Source organism: Heterocephalus glaber, unplaced genomic scaffold (assembly GCF_053883595.1).
Source record: "Heterocephalus glaber isolate CG9 unplaced genomic scaffold, H.glaber_assembly_v1.0 deba00000071, whole genome shotgun sequence".
Taxonomy (NCBI): Eukaryota; Metazoa; Chordata; class Mammalia; order Rodentia; family Bathyergidae; genus Heterocephalus; species Heterocephalus glaber.
Window position 1 is genome coordinate 27,564,087 of NW_028258137.1, and position 6,845 is coordinate 27,570,931.

The window sequence follows — 6,845 nt, forward strand, 5'->3', positions numbered from 1 at the left end:
AGAGAGAGAGGGAGTGGGAGAGAGAGAGGGAGAAGCTACAAATAACATCTTACTTACTGCTAATAGATGAATACTTTCCTCCCAAAATCAGGAACAACAGGAACAAGATAAGAATGGTACAGGAGTGTTCTAGCCAGTGTAATAAATCAAGAACAATGAATAAAAGAGTCTGTGTTGTAAATGATAAAATTAAACAATATTTATTCAGATATTATATATTTACAAAATCAAATTGATTCTACATAAAAAGTTACTGGAATTAAAATGAGATTAACAACATTATAGGATATAAAATCCACATGCAAAAAAATCAAGTGTACTGCTATATTATAGCAATAAATAATTAGAAACTAAAATAAAATTTAATAACATCTTTAATAGCATCAAAAGCCATAAAATTCTTAGGTAGAATCAGATAAAACGTGCAGAATTATACATTGAAACTAAAACACTGCTGATAGAAACTAAAGGAGATCCAAATAAAAGAGACATACCATGTTCGTGGGTCAGAGGAATTACTATTAAGATATCAGCTTTCCAAAATTAATCTATAGATTCAAATAAACTATAATTAAAATATAAGAATTTTTTAGTATTGATAAGCTGATTTTAAAATTCATGGAGAAATCCAAAGAACAAAGAATTTACTAAAACAGCTTTGAAAAAGGACAAAGTTGAAAGATTTACATTACTTGACTGTAAAACTTATTATAAAGCTATAGTAATTGAGAGAGCAAGATAGCATGACATTTGGTGCCATGTAGACAAATAGATCAATAGAATAAAATATTCTAGAAATAAACCCCCATATATATGAATCATGTGATTTTTTACAACAGTGGAAAAGAAATCATTGAAAATGGCTTGTACCCAGAATAAAGAACTCTAAAAACTCAATCATAAGAAAGGAAAGAGGGGAAGGATGGGGGATGAGAGAAGAGGGAAGATGGAAGGAAAGAAGGAAGGAAGGAAGGGAGGAAGGGAGGGAGGGAGGGAGGGGAGGGGAGGGGAGGGGAGGGGAGAGATGAAAGGAAGGAAGAGCTTCCAATTCCCAAATCCTGATCCCCTTTTGTTCTCAATCTACACCTATTAAAGTCTTCATTACACAACAGAAGGATCTGCCTCCTTCTTACAGACTCCTCCAATGACTTCCCCTCTCACTCAGAGTAAGCTCCAATATCCCTTATGATGGTTGTATTAGTCACTTTCCCACTGAAGGGACAAAATACCCAACACCCACAATTTAAAAGAGAAGATGTTTATTCTGGCTCAGAGTTTCAGTGGATTCAGTCCATGGTCAACTAGCTCCAAAGCAGAACAGCATGGTAGAGATAAACTGCTCATGTCACGGTGGCCAGGAAGCAGGGAGAGAAAGGAAGACCCAAGAACAAGAATATACCCTTTCTGGTCAGTGACACACCTCCAAATACATGAGACTTTGGGGCAACATTTTAGATCTAAACCATAAAGATGATATTTCCTCTCCATCACCCCCAGCCTCTTTTCTTTTCCGATCACCTCTCCTACCTTGAGCCCTTCACTGCTCCTTTCTAGTCACACCCATCTCTGGGCTGTTTCTCCAATATGTCACACATACTCCTGGCCCACGGCTATTACCCTAACAATTCCCTCTGCCTAGACATGCTTCTCCCAGGTAAGCACACCACTCCACTTCTTTAGATTCATTCTCTTTCAAGGATATCTCCTTTCTGCCCTCTTCTCAGTCCTGAAAACTTGGCAAACAGAACTGGTTGATTTTTAAACAGGCACAAGCCACTGTGTTTGGGAGCTACCTGTTTATAGGCCCCTAAAAAGTTCATCCCAATAGGGCCTATCTCCCTATCTACCCCTGTGCTGAAGATTCTCCCTTTGCCCCTTCAAAGCACCAGCCTATCCATCTTTGTATAGGTTGTGTACATCATCCCTCCCTCCTCCAAACCTTATCCCTGCTGCTCTATGCCCTGTACTATAGTTTGGGTCTGGAGTGTCCTCTAAGGTCCCATGTGGCAAAGGGCTTGGTCATTAGCATGGTGCTATTGAGAGGTATGGAACTTTTAAGAAGAGGGGTCTAGTGCGGTTTTCAGATGTGTCCTCAAAGGGAATGGGAGACCCCAGCTGTTTCTTCTTTCTCTCTGTTATGGCTTGTGTCTAGACGTGCCCCCAAAACCTCATGTGGTCATAGGTGGGGCTTTTCAGAGGTGGCTGGGTCTAGAGTGTGTAGTGCTGGGATCAAGGTGTGTAATTACTAAATGAGTCCACTGATTGGTTTGGCATAGTTCTGAGTGTGGATCATGGGAAGACTGTGCACTTCTGATTTATGATTGAAGCTTGGGTGGATCTGATCCTGTTGTCTAAAACATAAAACCCTGCAAAGATGTAGGCAGGGAGCTGCATCCACAAGGAGCTACTAGAGGAAGTGGCCCCAGAAAAGTGGAGGGAGAGAAAGAGTAGGCAGGAAGGGAAGGCCTCTGGGCTTTAAGCAACTCACGCTGAGAGCCTTTCTATTTCCAGCTGTCTAGATTCACAGAAACACATTCTCCCTGCTTCCTAGAGAAGAGATGCCTCTAGAGAGCAGAGGTTCTCAACTTTAGCACTACTGACATTTGGGGACAGATAAGTTTGTGGGGCCTGTCCTGTCTTTCTTTGTTGTTTTTTTTTTGGTACCAGGGATCGAACTCAGGTCCTTGTGCCTGCAAGGCAGGCGGTGGAACCACTGAGCTAAATCCCCAGCCCATGTGGGGCCTGTCCTATTGCATTGCAGGACTTTTGATAGTGTCATGGGTTGAAAGGTTTCTCCAAAAGAATTCATGTCAGCGGAGAACCTCTGAATGCCTTCATGTGGAATGAGTCTTTCCAGATGTAATTAGTTCAGGATTTTGAGATGAAAGATTCTAAATTTACAGTTGGCTCTAAATCTAATGATCTATATCATTATTTTTTTTCAACAAAAATAAAATTAAAAGAAGAATAACACATTTGATAGCTTATGAGAAGAATAGGGGACACATGAAGACACGGGGAAGCAGGCCATGTAAACACAGAAGGAGGGATAGGGCCAGTGCAGCCACAAGCCAAGGAACAGCAAGGCTGGCCTAGAGCCACCAGAACCCAGGAAGGGTTGAGGGAGAATTCTAATAAATCTTTGTTGCTTTTGTGGTCGTTTGTTACAGAAACCTTGGAAACTAATGCAAGCAGCAACTCCCATGCTACCCACAAGATACCCATATCACCTTCCTTGTTTATGACAAACAAAAATGCCTCAGGTGTTGCCAAAAGTCCCCAGAGATGTGGGGTCCCCACACACCCACTGCTTTAATGTGGCAGATAAGATGAAAAAAACAGAGCAGAATGAGATGAAATTGGATTTCAATTCTAGCCCCACCCGGAATAGCTACGTGACCTTGGACAAGTTACTTAATTTCTCCAAACCTCAGTCTTCCCCTGAGTGAAACAGGGTTCATGGAGGTGCTGTATCTCACAGAATCATCAGGCTGATGAAAGAAGATAATGTGTAGAATGTGCTTTGCATAGCATCGAACACATAGCTAGCACTCAGTACATAGTAACTGAAACAATAATGGGTATAGATGTTTTTATTAAGTAATAACAATATTACCTAATGGATAATAAATATATTAAGAAATAACAATGGTTATTATCACTATTATGATTTAAAGCCTACAAGCTGAGTCAGTTTGTCACGTAATAGTGTACGATGAATGGCTGCCAGACTGGGGCAGTGGCTCCTCCCAGGTGGAGAGGTGCTGGGGTGCCTGTCTGGTTGTCACACTTTCCAAATTGCTAATTTTTCTTACACCACTCCATTTGAGCCTGCTAGCAATCTTGGAAAATGCATAGCATAGTCACCTAAAATGCTTGTCCTCATTTTACAGAGGTGAAGACTGATAAATAAAAACATTGAAAGGCTTATCCAAATTTTGACAGCCAGTAGTCAAGCCAGGACTGGAACTCTAGGCCATTAAAATGATCTGGTCCTAACTCCCCCAACTTCAAGCCACCGCCTTCCTCATGTCTCCTACACACCCAGAACTACTGACCTAAAAGAATTTTACTTGAAGAATGACCTACAGTTTAGAGTGACTTTATATTCAACATTGCTCTCTTCCAGGATATCTGCACACACAGCCCTGCCAGACACTTACTAGTTGTGTAACATGGAATAAGTCACGCCACCAAGCCTCATTCCTTGTAATCAGATTGCTGCCCCCTTAAGGACATGCGTCCTTGTGTGCAATGGAGAGTCAGGAGACCATCCCATAAGAGATCAGCACAGGGCTTGGTACCTAAAATGACCCAGTCCTTTGGACTCATTTCTTTCTCATCATTGGTCATGAACCAAATCCCATTCTCCTTCTTCATCAGATTTCCCAGGAAGCTCTCTGGGCTCAGATGAGGAAAACAAGAAGTGGAAGAAAGAAAATAGTCCCTTTGTTAGGGTTTTCATTTTTATTAAAGAATTTTATATAAGAAAATCTGCATGGATCATAAGTGTACAACTTGACACAACTTCAAAAACTGAACATAATTGTGTAACCAACACATGATTGAAGAAATAAAACATGATCAGCCTCCACAATCTTCCAAAGTCCTTACACATCATCACTACCACCAAGAGTAACTCTAAAACTAGACATTAGTGTGGCCTGTTTTTCTGTGTATGGTAAATGGAAACATGCAGCCCTTACTCCTTTGTGTCTGGCTTCTTTCACTCAACAACATGTTGATAAGAGTCAACCATACTGATGTGGGTAATTATAGACCATCCATTCTTGTGGCTGGACAGTATTCCATTGTGATTACCCACTCCACTGTTGATGAGTATTTGGGGAGTTTCCAGTTTGGGGCTGTTGTAATCAGTGCTGCTATGAATATTCTAGTATGTGTTTTGGTGAACATAGGCACACATTTCTGTTAAGTATACACTTAGAAGAATAGCTAGGTCATAGTGTGTTCAACTTTGGCAGATGCTGCCAAATAGTTTTCCAGAGTGCTTCTAGCAGATGTTCACTTTCAAAAGTGATCAGTGGCATGGCACCCTGTTCCCTAGTTCCCCAGGAGTCAATTATTTGTTCACATACACTTGTGAAACCCAGATCTGTGCCTGGCACAGATGAACAATTGGAATGCCAAGGTGGAAGGCCCTAGACTGGTGTTGGACCCATATGCCCTGAGATCTATTCCTCACCTTTCTTCACACGTGCGCATGAGTGCGTGTGTGTGGTGTTGCAGAGATGGAGTGGGGTGGCACCGAACACTGTGGGCATATTTCCCGTCCCCTGGGGCAGCTGGGAGTCACTGGCTGAGCCCAGCAGGCAGAAGGGAAGAAGCTTGTAGATTCCCCTGTGTCTCTGACTCAGCAGCATCTCTGGGTGTAGCAGATCTCTTCCATGGGCTCCAGGACCATCACCTGCTCCCCTGCCCCTCCAGACAGGGGTGGCAGTGGCTTCCCCACTGTTCCATCATGTGTGCACCCAATTTCTTCACACCATGCCCTCTTTAGATGCTTTAGAATAGGTTCTCCTTTCCCATTGGACCCTCACTAATATCGACTGGGACTTCCACAGCAAAATGAGAAGTCTCATTCACCAAGGCCATTGCACTGATGGTGGCAGAAAAGATGTACTGTGTGTTCGTGTGTGTGTGTGTGTACACATGTACTAGGTTGCCTGGAGGTTCACCAGGAGGACTGCTGACAAATAGAAGCAAGGGGAAATGTGGAAGTGCCCACCTCAGTGTCCTGCTGGCCAAGGCTGCTCCTATCAAGGCATCCTTCTTCTGGTTCTGTGGACCAGAGAGCCATAGGCCCATCCTCAGCATGAATTGCCTGCTGTGGTTATAGAAGTGTGTGGGTCTGCTTTCCTGGCTAGGGTGTAGTCATGGTATTCCTTCTGCCTTACGCATGACAAGGAATAATCATAACAACTCAGACGTGAGCATTCACTGTGTACAGACACTGTTCTGAGCACTTGACCTGTTTGAACTCACTGAGCACCTATTATTATAATCCCATTCCATGGAAAATGAAGCTGAGGCACAGGGCTGGTAAAATAAGTGGTACCCAGTCAATGTTTTTTTATGACAGCAGTGTTTATAATTAGTGCAACGGAGTGTTTAAAAACACTGGCTTTATCATTCAAAAGACAATGTTTTGAGTCAGGATCTGGCTCTTGTTAGCGTATGGCTTTCCGCAGTTTCCTTTTCTGTGAAATTAAGATACTGGTGCCCACCTGGCCAGCTTCTGGGGAGGATTAAACAGGACTTGAGCATCCATGAGGTTGTAGAGCCTGCATGTGTGTGAGTGTGCATAACACAAAGTTGGAATTCATTGTGTATACGTTACCGTCCAATTTTTGCAGTCATGTACTTATGTATTTATGACAAGTAATAAATTGAAAACAAGTCATAGCCTTCCAATCTAACAAACTGACAATTAGCTTATTTTACTGATAAAAGGATGTATGTTATGAATTTGCCTATGTTATTCTAAAACTTGCCTAGGCTCATAGGTTGCCCCTTTTGTGATCACATTAATAATCTCCAGGTATGAGGCATACTTTTAATACTGCACTATTTTCAACTTTTTCTTTTGAAATATTTTCAGTTGCAAAATAAAATAAAGAATTGCCACACACTGTCTGCCTAGATTCTCCAAATTCCCCAAATATTAGCATTTTACCACATTTGTTTTATCATTTTGTCTCTCTATTTTTCTGAAACATTTGAGTTATTTGCAAACTTGTTGTTTCTTTATTCCTAAGTGCTTCATTGTGTATTTCCTAGAAACTGGGAGACATTTTATTAATAAATTATACAAATCAAGAGAT